Consider the following 14,038-nt stretch of genomic DNA (forward strand, 5'->3'; position numbering starts at 1 on the left):
GATTTTTTTCATTAGGAAATAGAGACTTAATTTATATGGCCATTGTTTAGTCCTTTGAAAACAATGCTGTGCATGGGCCCTTGTTGTGTAATCTGCACAATGGTGACTAATCACACTCACCCCTGTGCACCCATTCCAATGAAAGATAAATTATTATTTTTTTTTAATTTAAAAAAACTTTCAGGATATAATCCCAAAATCACTGCGCAATTAATTTCCGAGTAGAGTGAGCAGCACTTCAAGGCCACTGTAATCTCACTACTGAAGAGCACAGACACAGATGAACCCCGGCAGGAATGTGATCGCATAGTGATTTCTTTGAGGACTTGTGTGTGTTGTAGGCTATATGCATGTATGCGCATATCAGAGACAAAAAAAAAATGCGCTGCACTGGCGCCTCCTATCGACAGTTATGGGCCATTGCCGGTGCACAGAGCTGCAGAAAGAGAGGGGCATTCTCAGATTTCCCGATTTCTCCGAGCCGCTGTGCTGCTTCCACATCACGGCCGACAGCAAAGCGAGACGACGACGACGACATGCGCCCAGCGTGCTTCAACCTCGCAGTCACTGCAGCCGTCCTGCACTGTCCCAAATTCACCTAGACTCAGACAAGGTGAGTAGCTACATTGACACAACACAACAAGTCTCGTCGTCGCCGTGTTTTCTCACATGTTCGGCGAGAACGACCGAGAGCCCCGCCGCTCGGTCTCCCAGGCCAGGCTAGTGAATGTTGTCTGGCGCAGACGGAGAATGAGGCCAGTTTTTCGGCCTGACTATCCCCCAGGCTGGAAACAGAAAGCCCCGGCGGTATAGTGGAGGGTCGGTGCAGCTTCCAGCTCGTCCATACGGCAACAACGAGAGGAGGCTAACGTTATTTGTTCGAAGTTTGTGCCCAGGATAGAGCTTCGTCCGGCTGCTCGGGTCTGTGATTTTATATCGGAATTCCTTTATCCAGCCATATCCCGTAATGCAGTCCAGTACCAGCGACAACTTGTTTTTCTAACTTTGTAGCGGGTGCGTCGTAGCCTACAGAGAGAGTATCACCAAATGCTCGCATTAAATTAGCTTTAAGAATGCGGCAACAATGTAGCACTTCACCTCCAAATGTTATAGTGTAATAATGTGTCTGTTGCAATTGAAGGACTTGGAAAGGCCAAACGATTTTTGTGTGCAAAATATAATTAAAGGTCGATACAGCTGTCTGCCACCTAATCTAATAGCACTGCACATGACAGAGGTGGACAAAAGATCTCCACAGCAATGCAATGATTGCTTCAACTCAGTTTGTCCAGATTATTATGTGGGACTTGGGTTAATTATCACCAATGGTGACAGGATTTTGTGTTAGGACAGATGATGCATCAGGCTGTAGTGAATGTAGCTTACCTGTAGGAATCACCTGCAGGCTGATTGGTACTAATAAGATTTTTAAAAGCTTTGCATTAATTAATCATCTGTTTGTGGGAGGAAACGCATAGAAACAGCTGACTTTGCAAAATCATTTTTCCAAATGAAGTTTTGAGAAAGTAGGACAGTTTGGGGTGTATACATGTACCCACTTGCATTTGCCCCCCCCCCCCTTCTCGGATTTGGCTATTGTACAATGCACCAGTGATGCAGTGAATTTTCTACATATGATCAGTCAATTTTAACTGCATCAGTCCCTTTTGTTACTCTTTGTGGTGTTTTTTTGGAGCAAATGTCTTTCTCCACCATGATGGCTGCATCTATTAAGTATTATAAACATTTGACTCTGCTCTGTAGCAGAAAGGGCAGTCCAGACCTGCCTGAAATCTGTTGCCTTGGGGCGTGCGCGCATGTGAGCGTGCACCTACGTGAATAAGAGATTACTAAAGGAGAATGACTCACGATCAGAATGCGTTTGCCAAAGTCATAAGGACTTTCCCTGCATTTCGCCTCAGCTGCAGAAGACATTCTTGTTGCTGAAAAGTACTGTCCTTCTGGTTTTATGCATCGTGAGATTTATTTGACCAGTGCTTCATATTTTTTCTTCCCATTCCCAACCCATGTGTTGTTTATCACATATCCCAATGCGCGTTTGTGTAGAAAAAAAGGAAAAAATGTAGGGCTTATTCCATTTGCAGATTAGATTAAAAAAGACTGTGGTTTCTGTCATTTGTTTGTCAATTTTGTGGAGAGCTGAATCTTAAGTTGCTTTCTATTTATCCATGCCAACTGTTTGTCTGGTTGTTCTAACCCTCCATCTGACTGCTCCCACTGGCTGCCAAACATGCTGTGATCTAGCGCTTTCAGTTGATGAAGGCTGCCACTGCTGCCACAGCCATTTGATCGTATATCAGCATCTCTTCACTTAGATATGCCTCTGAAATGCTGCAGCTCAGCTACAATGCCTACACATGGAGGTTGATAAAATACTGTAGGCATGACAGTATTTGACAGATCATGTCACCAAACAGTGTTTGGGCGTTTATCAGAATGAGACATGATCACAGACAATTTGTCATTTTAGATTTTAGGCTTGAGCGTGGAAACAGTAAGTAGAATGTTGTTTGTCATCGATCACACCACAGATGGTTTTATTGTTACTTAAATCTACCTTGAAGAGAATGCAAACTTAATTGTACCACAGTAGCTATCCCATCACACATAATGCTACACAAGGTAACTGTAGGCTATTGGGAACTGCAGTGCCCAACAACATGCCAGCTCTTGTATTTTTCCATGTCAGTGCCCCTTGTAGCCATACTCAGTGTGCGGGGGCCTGACCTCTCTTTAGAGTGGGGCCGAAGCCAGGCATTTTTCCAAAACTCGAGACCCCCAGCCCTCTCTGCTGGGTATAAGCAATGCTTTGTGCCACAGTAGCCTACTGCTCCCTATGGTTCTTATTCATATACTACTACAACAGCAGTGGCTCCACGAGATAGTGGAATCTAATTGGAATTGTACCCAAAATAGAACGCTGTTTGACAGACAAACTCAGATGTTTCCTCATTAAGTCAAGCTTTTGGATTAATATAGCAGAATGCAAGAGGCAGATTATACCATTTGTAGGCTGCAAAGTAGTTTGTATTGAAATGTCTTTTTTCCGCCTGGAATGTAGCTGTGGCATTTTTTTGGCTTAGGCTGTGCTATCGCAGGCGGTATTGGAGAATAGGAACAGAGTAAATACATTTCAAACAGCACAGCACAACTGAGTATTAGCAAATGATCTGATAGCATCAGTAATCCTCGGGAAAACCTGGAGAGTTGTTTTTGAGTAGTGCAATCCTCCATCAGATAGGTTAGTTGGCAGGCAACAGGGGTGTCCACATGTGTGACTGGCTGGCTAGGCTAGCCGTGCGGCTGAATGCTACAGTATGCAGGCAGATCAGATTACTGAACGATTAGCCATGGCCTCCTATGCCGGCCCAGGGAAATGATTTTCCACTGTCATAATTCCCTAGACTGAATTACGCAGGCCAGTGACTCAGAGATTGTCAATACTACAGGCCTGAGGATGGCACGACATAACACTGTTGCTCTCTGGTGAGGCGAGATCGGTTGAGAGTGGCTGTGCCATGGGTGCACCAGAGAAGAAAATAATTTCCTAATTAGAATTTCTGGCTCCAGTGTTGGCTTCCTAGCATGTTATGGTAGTGTGACCCTGCAGTGGTTGGGCAAAGGGTGATGTTCATTGTGGTGTTTACCCTTTGACTTAAAAGAGTCAGGAGACTATCAGAAAACAGTTATGAAACTCTAAACTGTGCCTCGCATGTCCTCCTATTGTGAGATGTACGTCAAAAAATGTGAGCACATGTCAGACGGGCAATGAGGCGATGTAAATCTAGTAGGCCTCTCGTGGAATTTTGCTGAATGGAAAGATAGACTGACAGAGAAAGGGGAAGGGGAAAGGGGGGGTAAGTGGGAGAGGCAAGCCGGTGGAGGTAGGGCCATGTTTCCAAGGTGCCTACCCCCTGAGGCAGGAATCCGATACATTCCAGAGGCTCCTGTATCCAGACGAATAATGGTGACTAGGGTGTAGCATTTCATCAGATGACACATGATTGGAGCCTAAGTGCTGGGAAAGTAAGAGCTATGTCATGGGCTTAGAGGTAGCTCTGGTTGCCTGAAGGATCAGGAAGTATGCCAGAAAAGCTGCACAGGTTATTTGAGATATGGATTTATCCCCAGTAGAATGCAGCCTGGTTTTTATATCTCTTCTGCTCAACACCCGCCCAGCTCTTGCCACCGTTTTGACACAGACATTTACATCATTTTGGGCATTTAGGTGACACTGATCCAGAATGGCGCAGTTGGAATACCCCTCAATTGTCTTAAGTCCATTACACTTTATTGTAATCAGATTAGGCCCATAGTGGCGGTTACACTAGCTAAGGCTTAGCATTTACAAATAAGTTACTTCTGACAAATAACCAAAAAGTTATTACATCTTGTTTCACTGATCTCTGTTGTGGCATGAGGCTGTTTTCTAGGTCCGTGCATTTCTGTGAACTGTGTTACGTTGCTCTTCTTCTGGGGTTTTCCAGATCAACACCCGTGATGATGCAGTATCAGCAACTGAATCGACGAGCTCAATTATTCTTCTCTGAGTGGAAGTTTTCAAGGCTAGAAATTTGTGTTCCCTCACTCCTAAGCTCATAGCTATTTATACTGCAGACATAGAAAAATACCCTGTTTTATTTAGTGGTCAAAAAACAAGCTGTCGGCTGTTAATGGACTTCACCTCAGCCATTCCGACGGACCCTTGGGGTACAGCGCGTTCATACACTCAGCAAGGGAGCTCTCGGCACTGGCCTGTTAATGAAGCCATTTTCAGAGATGGAGAGATGCAGTAATGGGAACGCACCACTTCACTGTGGGATATTCTAACCCCGTCCTCATCATAAGTGCTATCAGTCATTGGATATGATTAGATTTTTTTCCACTTTGTCCATTTAGCCATTTGGTTTTTTTCCATAGCTCTGTGTGTGTGTGTGTGTGTGTGTGTGTGTGTGTGTGTGTGTGTGTGTGTGTGTGTGTGTGTGTGTGTGTGTGTGTGTGTGTGTGTGTCAGGCACTCTTGACATACATTGATTTACATTAAGGAACTTTGAGCAGGGGTCAGGAAAACAACAACAATCTGTTATAAAGTGTCATGTCAGTGTATGTTTAAATAGTACTCTCAGCATATAGAAACCTTATGAAATATATACAGTGCCTTGCAAAAGTATTCATACCCCTTAAACTTTTCCACATTTTGTCCCAACCACAAACTGAAATGTATTTTATTGGGATTTTATGTGATAGACCAACACAAAGTAGCGCATAATTGTGAAGTGGAAGGACAATAATACGTGGTGTTCACAAATAAAAACTGAAAAGTGTGGTGTGCATATGTATTCAGCCCCCTTTACTCTGATACCCCTAAATAAAATCCAGTACAACCAACTGCCTTCATAAGTCACCTAATTAGTGAATAGAGTGCACCTGTGTGTACTTCAATCTCAATATAAATACAGCTGTTCTGTGAAGGCTGTGAAGAGGTTTGTTAGAGAACATTAGTGAACAAACAGCATCATGAAGACTAAGGAACACACCAGACAGGTCAGGGATAAAGTTGTGGAGAAGTATAAAGCAGGGTTAGGTTATAAAAATATTTCCCAAGCTTTGAACATCTCACAGAGCACTGTTCTATCCATCATCCGAAAATGGAAAGCGTATGGCACAACCGCAAACCTACCAAGACATGGCCGCCCACCTAAACTGACAGGCTGGACTAGGAGAGCATTAGTCAGAGAAGCAGCCAAGAGGCCCATGGTAACTCTGGAGGAGCTGCAGAGATCCACAGCCCAGGTGGGAGAATCTGTCCACAGGACAACTATTAGTCGTGTACTCCACAAATCTGGCTTTTATGGAAGAGTGGCAAGAAGAAAGCCTTTGTTGAAAGAAAGTAATAAGAAGTCCCCTTGCAGTTTGCCACAAGCCATGTAGGGGACACGGCAAACATGTGGAAGAAGGTGCCCTGTTCAGATGAGACCAAAATTGAACTTTTTGGCCTACATGCAAAACTCTGTGTGTGGCGGAAACCTAACACTGCACATCAACCTGAACACCCCCCCCCCCCCCCCCCCCGTAAAACATGGTGGTGGCAGCATCATGCTGTGAGGATGCTTTTTCTTCAGCAGGGACAGGGAAGCTGGTCAGAGTTGATGGGAAGATGGATGGAGCTAAATACAGGGCAATCCTGGAGGAAAACCTGTTAGAGGCTGCAAAAGACTTGAGACTGGGACGGAGGTTCACCTTCAGGCAGGACAACGATCCTAAACATACCGCCAGAGCTACAATAGAATGGTTCAGATCAAAGCATATTAATATGTTAGAATGGCCTAGTCAAAGTCCAGACCTAAATCCTATTGAGAATCTGTGGCAAGACTTGAAAATTGCTGTTCACAGACGCTCTCCATCCAGTCTGACTGAACTTAAGCTATTTTGCAAAGAAGAATGGGCAAAAATTGCAGTCTGTAGATGTTCAAAGCTGGTAGAGACATACCCCAAAAGACTTGCAGCTGTAATTGCAGCGAAAGGTGGTTGGACAAAGTATTGACTCAGGGGGGCTGGATACATATGTATGCCACACTTTTCAGATTTTTATTTGTAAAAACACCACCACCTATCATTTTCCTTCCACTTCACAATTATGTGCTACTGTATGTTGGTCTATCACATAAAATCCCAATAAAATACATTTAAGTTTGTGGTTGTAACGTGACAAAATGTAGAAAAGTTCAAGGGGTATGAATACTTTTGCAAGGCACTGTGACTTCATTGTATCATAAGACCAATCGCTTAGTGCTAAAAGGTCACTGATGTGAGTGTGGAGGTCAGACAGGTGGAGGAGAGGGGGCTGGGTTTGTTTACTCAGTTGTCTGGTGGCCTCAGCTGGCTCTGACCACACCACAGATACCACACACATTCATTTTCTCACCTACTGAAGCAATGACGTGTACTCCTTCAGTTATGTGTGCCACAACTTGTATACAGTGTTTTTGTTTATGTAGGTGTATACAACATGAGTAAATGGAAAGGCTGAGCTGTTTGCATATTTTGGGAAACAAACTGTATTACAATCTAGTGAGTTTCGTAACTCAATGTGTGGGTGGAAAGTTGGAGCAAAGAATGTTCTTTAGTTTTTCTCAGTGTAATATCAAAGCTGAAATTATGATTAATTATATATTTTTATTAAGTATATATATAAAATATCCACACACCACAGAACCTTTTTATTATCAGTGTCAGGTAAGCATTGATCAAAATAAGGCTAACAATGACTAACAATTGTTTTCATTACAAGTTAGTTATTTTCTCGATTGTTTGGTCATAAAATTGTGAAAAAGCCCAGGATGTTTTTATGCCATGACCAATAGTCCACAATCAAAAGTTTTTTGTTTTTTTAATTACAGAAAACACTTTAGACGTAGACTTTAGAAAACAGAAAAATCTCTGAAATCAAAGAATTTGGGCCTCTTTTTTTCAATTATCAAAATAGCTGGTGAATATGTTTCTGTTGATCAGCTAATTGATTAACCAACTAATCGTTGCAGCTCTGTTTGAAATACACTGTTCCAATTAAGTACACATAGTCATATTTTCATAAAGGTTATAGTCAATATTTATTAAAACTGTTTTAGAGAAGTGTAATTTTGGAAGTTGTTTGTGTTGCTGTTGAATTATATTGTTAGACCAAAAAGGTGTTTCTAGTATTTAGTTTTAGGTTGGAGAAAATAATAACCACACGTCAGTCTGTAATAGACTGCTTTAGCACATATCACTTGGTGTTCCTAATAAAGTGACAACAGAGTGCTTAATCTGCGTCCATATCTCGCTAACAACTGAAGCTGTCTTTGCTCACACTTGTTCTTCATGACGCTTAAACAAGATCACAGCTGTGACCTGATGCTCTCTTTAAAATCATGTTTTCTTTTTCCGACTCGAGTGTCTGTGTTTACAGCGCTGTCATGATGGGTAGCGATGTTTAGCGAACACCTACACTAGGTCACTCAGGTCTCAGTTTTCCTTCGTTCGGCTATGATAAAAGAGACAGTTGTTAGCAAGAACAACAGTGCAACATAAAAACAGTCGTGTCTGTGACACAGTCTTCCTCTTCCCTTTCCTGATACTTGAGAGCCGAGCAGGCCAGCGCGTCATGGCATCCCACCAGGACTGAGTAAACTTTAGGAGGACATCTGGCTCCCAGTGCGCCTGTTCTCTTCTCTCTCCCTCTATCCCCTGTCTCTTAGCCCCAAAGCTGACCACGCCACACCACCACCACAAGTCATCTGGTGCCCAGTCGGCTCCCATCTGTGAGTGCATTTGGCCTTGCTGCAAACAAAGCATCGCAGCTCAGCCTCGCTATCAAGCTTAATCTTTGGATGGAAACTATGAGTGCATTGCCAGTGTTATGGGTCATCTCCATTTCAATTCATTAAATTTTATCGGGGCATTGAGAATCCATTGTGACAAACTGGCCACAGCTGATGGCATACCTCTTCTCCATTTTAAATTGCCGAGGTGGAAAGAATTGTATTGGTGCCGACCCGAGGTTTAGCTGCTGGCAGCTCCAAGTGTACCCCTCCACTGATCCGAGGCGGTGCCATGTCGGCCCGTCCTGCTGTCTCACATCCATCCTGGGTGGTAGAGAGAGTGTGTGGCATATGCGCATGTCCCTGTGTGTGCAGGACAGGTGTTGGAAACCCGCAGGTCAGTACAGACGCAGCTGGGGCACCTAGACTGGAGGATGGCTGGAGACTGCAAATGACAGCAGGATGAATGAGCTTTGTTTAGCCAGGTTTTGGCCAGTTTTCTTGAGGAGGTTCAGCTTTGAACAGGGTCACTTGTGATGGTCAGGTGGTGTAACGGCTGGCTGCTCTCAGTGGGACGTGCTACAGCCGCAAGCATTTGGTCCTCACAGAGAGGCTCAGAGTCTATTTGGGTAAAGAAGCAAAACTAAAGGAACCATAGTGGGGTGTGCAAGCCTGCAAACACAAACAACACCCTACCCCCTCTGTGAAGTGTTAAGTGGCCGGATATGTTTGGTGAATGGGACACAGGTGTCTGGGCCGCACTGACTGTGCCTGGCCAGAGGTCCATGTTTGTTTTCTCCCTATAATGGCCCCCAACTCTCTGCTGCAGCTTGACCAGAACTCATTGGCTCTCAATGGCCCGGAGCACAGCCCCTCACCCCCTCACCCCCTTATCTTTTTTTTTTCCTTCCTCTACTGTGGAACTGAGAAGTGGATGAATTTGAGTCAAGAATCTGATAATGAAATTCAAGACATCCCACAATACAATGTTGAAGCTACACTTTGAGCAAGCCCGGTGCTTTTTAGAATCCTCTTTCTTCCTTTATTCTTCCCTTTATCCCTCCGTTGCCTCTGATCTACCCCAGCAAAGCAGGCGTTTGAAGTTGTCAAGGCACTGGCTTTACTGTTGAGTGCTCAAAGTGCTTATGTGACAGGTAGAGAAGAGCTCGAGGGGAGTAATGTGACTCCCACATAGTCCACAGCCTTTCCAGTCTCCATCCTCCACGCCCTTGTCTCCCACTTGCTTCCCGCACACAGGCACCGTCTCTGTGGTGATGTCACTCTGCTGAGCTCCCCTTTGTTGAGTCACAGCCCAAAGGTGTGCTTTAGGCTCTGAGGAAGACTTGCACACCGCCACCACAACCTCATACGGTGTCTCCCCCTAAGGGAGCGCAGCAGGGTGAGGTAATGGGTTGTTAACCCCTCAGCCACCTCCATGTTTGGATGCAGTACTGTCAGCAGTGGCTGCTATCAGGGCCCTGATCTGATTGTTTGAGTAACCCCGTGGCCTCCCCAGATGGCCAGGCCTCTGAGCTGGTTTATGATAACCATACAGTTAATATCTGGCCCACATAACGCTCTCCCAGCTTCCTGCCCCTCACCCCCCCCCCCCTCCACCTCCCTCTTCAGCTCCGCTTAAACTCTGTTCTCATTTCTCTCCACCACCCTCTGTGCTATTGTCTCTAACGCCCTCTCTTGAGTGCCCTGTTTTATTTCTTTATTTCACTCATCTTTTTAAATTCCAGAACCCATTTCTTTTGCCCCCAGACGCAAAGGGTGATGGCTGGAGACGGTGTAGCAAATTAAATTTGGTCTCCCTCTTTTGCTCCCCTTGGACGTTGGCACGATGGAACAGTAGAAGGAGAACAGGAGCAAAGAAAGCTGGAGGAAAAAGCCCATTTTCCATGCATTACTGTCTCTTTCCTCAGGGTCTATAGTGGAGTAACACCAACACCTCTCTCGCCTTTTTTTCGCTCTTTAATTTTCTTTTTCTCGCTCTCTCCCCATCTTGCTCTCTCTGCTACTATTTCTTCTTACGCGGCCTAACCTGAAGGTCCCTCTGCTCTTGCTACCACTGCTAACAAAATCTGACCCAGTTTATTAGTTTGGGTCTAGTGAATCATTAATCGAGGTTATCTAACTGTTCCTGTAATGATTCCACTGTGATTTGTGTGTCAGAGCCTCTGTGTTCAAAACTGATCAAGCTGTACCCTCACGCTTCTTGCTCTACACATTTGTACTCTATCATAACCATCTTGCAAAAAAAGCATCATCCCTCAAGCTAGACTATATGTTTAATAGGTGTGCTCACTATGCTGTGCACTGTAATATGTCATTGTGTCAGAACACAATACGAGGACTAAGTGCACTGAATGCAAATTAATCTTGTGGGATGGCAGCAGCTGAATAGAGTGTGGTTTTGGGGAAAGAGGGGAGCAAAGGGAGGGACAGAAGGAGGGCTAATAGTGGCAACAGAGAAGAGAGGGAGAGAAAAGAGCATGTGAGGAGGAGGAGGAGGGATGTGGGATGTAGTCATCGCCAGGCCCATTCATCATGCAATGCCTGCTGGGATGCGCTGGGGTCAGTCCCGCACAACACAATTACAGCCTGTTCTGGTGTGTTGTGCTCAAGCTCCGCTGTGTTCCGACTATGTTCTTCTGTCTTTTGTTAGCGTTCCTCTGTTCTAGCTCTCTTGTTTTCCCCTCTGCGTGTTTTCTTCTCTGCTCTGTATGCTACTGTTCTGCAGATTTCTCTCTGCTGTTTTATATTTTTGAACTTGCTGCTCAAGCTATCACGAAACGATCTGCTGCAGCTCTTTGAGCAGAACATCTCAATTAACTATTTGTTGTGTTTTTGTTTGTTTCTTTGAGTCTTAAACTCTACTTGCTGTAAATTGCCATATTTTGTGCTCTTGTGGCACAGCCGCTTGTCGTGCTATTGTACCATCCGTTGCACAGGCGCTTTTCATCCACATCTGAACCGCAGCCACTAGCCTGATTCTTGTGATTGACAGGCCTGGTTAGCATGGGGGTGTGAGATGCTAGTAAGCATGTTGTTTACCCTGCCTGCCTGACAGTCCTGTATGAGTCTACAGATGTTTCCAGAAAGCTGTAAATATCTGCCGTGTGTTCTGATGTCGGTTGACAGCCTATCCGATCATACGGATATCTCTCTTTTCCTGTATGTGTGTATCCTTCGTGTGGCAAAAAACTGTTTTCCCGACCAGCAAACCTTGTTAGGTGGTCTGAGTGCCTAAATGAAAACATCACATAAGGATCCAGCAACATCCACTTTTGAAGGCTGATCTGGATATTTTTGCCAACATTATAGTACATAGCAGGACTTTATGTTGTCACTGTGGTATCTATTTCTGAAAGAAAACATGGGAGAAAGCACAGGTTTCTACTATAGCTAGATGGGAATCAATTATGGCGTGTTTTGCTGCATGTATTTAGGGTTTCAGACTGGGTTTTGATGACAAAGCAGGTATTTAAAAATTTGCATAACGGGTGTAATCACAGTGCACACAATTGGAATCTGCCAACATTTTTTCGATCAAAGAATTGTTTGGTGTGTAAAATGATGGAAAATAGCCTAAACTTCTTCACAAGTTCACAGAGCCCAAGGCGATGTCTTCAAATTACTTTACATTTCATCTTATCTTAAGATTTTTACATTTATGTGACAAAGAAAAACAAAGTCTTCATATCTAAGAAACTAGATCCACTAAATGTTTGGAAATCTTGATGGAACAATTAATAAATGAGAATTGTTGCAGTTATTTTTTTTATCCTCTAATTTGTTGTCTAAGAGTTTCAGTTTTACATTCGTGATTTAAACAAAATGGCATCTCAAAATACTGGTAGGTCATATTTAGATGCTCGGTATGAATTATAGCAGGTTTCTCTTCAGTTTTTTGAGTTTTAATGATGGAGCCACTACATGTTTTTGAGTGACAAATGGTGCCTTTTGATTAACATTATTAGTATAAGTGGTTGTGTTTCATAATATATAATGTTTGTAATGGGGGTAATATCATGCAGATAAAATACCTGTTGTTTTTCAGATTGTCTCTCTAAGCCTGATATGTAATTTTGATGATTAACCTGCCAAAAAAAACAACAGAAACAACAGGAAATGACAAATACTCAGCGTTCTTCTTGAATTTTATTCTTGGCATCAGCATGCTGTTTATTAAACACCATGTTTACCGTGGGGAATAGTGGGTTTTACTCAGTATGTCTATGTGAGCACTGTTCTCTTCTCAGCATAACATGATTTCCAGTAGTTGTTTAAATATTTCTTGTAACCGAGCGGAAGACAATCATACCCTAAGGTCCAGCAAGTTAACTTGCTCACCGAGGATGCATTGGGTGGTGACTTGGCTGAAGAGAACTAATAGTAAGCCCCTTAAGACTAACTGAAAGAATGACAAACCGTGGTCAGAAAATGCAACAGAGCATCTGGAAACCATTTGGAACAATGGATTGTCTTCAACAGGCCCCATTTCAAACTGTATGGATGCCTTTCTTTCTGGCTTTTCTTGAGTTTCAGCCTCCAGAGAAGACTTGCCATAGAAAGATTGAGTTAGCATTCTTTGATTTGATATTCACCTCAAAACTCATCACTGAACCTCATACATACTCAAATACTTTTGGTGGATTGGGAGAATGTTGAGACAGGCTCCTGACTTAAAAATCATATCCTCACTTCAGTCATGTCAGCAGTGGTTAGCATTGGCCTAATAATATTGGATTTTTACTGAATGTCTAATCTAATCACTTAGATGCACAGGTCTCACTCTGGCCTGAAAGATTCATACACCCATGTTATCAGAAGACACAGTACAGTATGCTTTGCTATGTCAGCTAAATAAGGAGCTTGAAAATATGCATCAATATGAGTTATTAACACCACAAAGACCCAAAGTCCTGTTTTAGACTTAAGAGAATATTTAAATAGTTAGTTTCAGTGCTCACTGCTTTGCTCTAGTAAACAGATAAGCCAAGTGAAAACTACAGCAGCGGTTCAGGTAGGAGTAGCCTTTGAGCGCTTTTTATGACCTCTACTTCCATGAATAAACCTGGCCATATTGTGTTATCTAGGACAAGCTCTAACCACATCCCATGGCGACAGTCTGGGTTACTAAGTACACCTGCTCAGTGCCTCCCCAACCTGCAGACGCAGCGGCCTGTCTGTCGTCAAGCTGTCTTTTGTGTGCCCTAATGAAGCCGCAGAGATGTGACAACATGCCTTGCATTTCACTCTTCACCTAATTGTGTTAATGCGGAAGCTGATATTAGTGTTGTGGTGGTTAATCTTCCTAGTGAGAGGAAATGGCAGAGTCATCAAGGGGTACGACACAGCCAATTAGACTTGTGTATGCTTCCATATGTGAGGGTAGAGTTGGGTGCGAACGGATTCAGTGGGAATTGATGCAAAGAAAGAAAATGCCACTGTCCCCCTTTCGAAAGTTCTGAAAGTTACTTAAGAAAACATGTCTTAAACATATGACATTTTCTTTGAATGTCACGCTGCATGACAGCATCCACTTTCTGACAAGGGACAACTTGGTGAAACCTTAACATTCATTATAGCTTGGCATTTTACCCACTCCACAAATCACCATCTTGGAGCATCTGAAATTAAAGTAATTTGAAGTTGCAGACATAGTAAATGGCCTACTGGTACAATAAGGCTGTTTTTTGACTTCATCCT

The 14,038-nt window shown here is 43.5% G+C and overlaps 1 protein-coding gene across 1 annotated transcript in view; it reads left to right on the plus strand.

The window, feature by feature from the left end:
* The first annotated feature begins 249 nt into the window (after positions 1 to 249).
* LOC128363249 (bifunctional heparan sulfate N-deacetylase/N-sulfotransferase 1-like) overlaps positions 250 to 14,038 on the plus strand; it is a 44,203-nt gene continuing 30,414 nt past the window's right edge. Inside the window, exon 1 of the mRNA XM_053324198.1 lies at positions 250 to 613. The gene's annotated coding sequence lies outside the window, so the exon portion shown is untranslated. The remainder of the gene's footprint in view (positions 614 to 14,038) is intronic.

The sequence above is a fragment of the Scomber japonicus genome, chromosome 8 (assembly GCF_027409825.1).
Source record: "Scomber japonicus isolate fScoJap1 chromosome 8, fScoJap1.pri, whole genome shotgun sequence".
Taxonomy (NCBI): domain Eukaryota; kingdom Metazoa; phylum Chordata; class Actinopteri; order Scombriformes; family Scombridae; genus Scomber; species Scomber japonicus.